General features: G+C 38.2%; 1 non-coding gene across 1 annotated transcript; it reads right to left on the reverse strand.

The window, feature by feature from the left end:
* Positions 1 to 490: 490 nt before the first annotated feature.
* LOC128284517 (small nucleolar RNA R71) lies at positions 491 to 597 on the reverse strand. Its single transcript, XR_008274942.1, has one exon. It is a non-coding gene; the product is annotated as a small nucleolar RNA R71 (small nucleolar RNA).
* Positions 598 to 1,072: the final 475 nt, after the last annotated feature.

Here is a 1,072-nt window from a genome sequence, read left to right on the forward strand (position 1 = left end):
TAAATCTTTAAAACCTGTTACGAATATCACGCATCAAGTTTTTGGCACCGTTGCCGGGGACTAGGTTATTAGGAAAACTCGATTTTTATTACTTTAGCCATTTAATTTTTTATTTTCTTCTCTAATTCTTCATCTCTTTCCTTCTGACAGGTTTTTCTAGTTTATGACCAAAAGAAACCCGTCAGGACCACTACTTTTTGACTGTGAGATCGACCGCATAGTTCACAAAAACCAGAGAAAAATAAGGCGAAGTCTAAGATACACAGAGGACGAGGATACCAACGCTCACTTGGAAAACTTTTTGGAACTATGTGATACATTTAAAATTAATGGCGTTTCTGATGATGCCGTTCATCTTCAGTTATTCCCTTTTTCATTAAAAAAAAAAGCTAAATAGTGGTTGAACTCGTTGCCACGGGGGTCATTCATTATTTGGGAACAAATGATCGAAAAGTTTTTACTAAAATATTTTTCACCTGCTAAAATGGCTAAATTAAGTAAAGATATCCCTTCCTTTGTGCAGATGGATTTAAAAACACTCTACGTTGCATGGGAGAGATACAAAGATCTCTTGAGAAGATGCCTTCACCATGGGTTACCGCTTTGGCTATAGGTTCAAACCTTTCATAATGGCCTGAATCCTTCGACTCGACAAATGGTTGACGCAGCTGCTGGCGGAACCATCAATAATAAGACACCTGAAGATGCCTATGAATTTATAGAGGAGATGTCACTGAATAACTATCAGTGGCAAGTCATGAGGAAAAAGCCAACGAAAACAACCGGCATTTATAATGCCGATATGGTCACCATGCTCTCTAATCAGGTAGAACTCTTGAATAAGAAAATTGATGGTTTCCTTAGTTCTTCCCAGGTCACTTGTTCTTTAGGAACCACTGATACTAGTGTATTCCAACAGTGATGTGCGATGTTTCGTAGCAAAGATATGTCACATTTTAAGCACTCATCTGGAGTACAAGATAACTCACCAAACATGTGGATAGTATTATCAAGCCAGAATTCAGCTTGCTCAGCATCATCATCATCAGTAGCTTTGAATTCTTCAGCCTCA

Source organism: Gossypium arboreum, chromosome 11, assembly GCF_025698485.1.
Source record: "Gossypium arboreum isolate Shixiya-1 chromosome 11, ASM2569848v2, whole genome shotgun sequence".
Taxonomy (NCBI): domain Eukaryota; kingdom Viridiplantae; phylum Streptophyta; class Magnoliopsida; order Malvales; family Malvaceae; genus Gossypium; species Gossypium arboreum.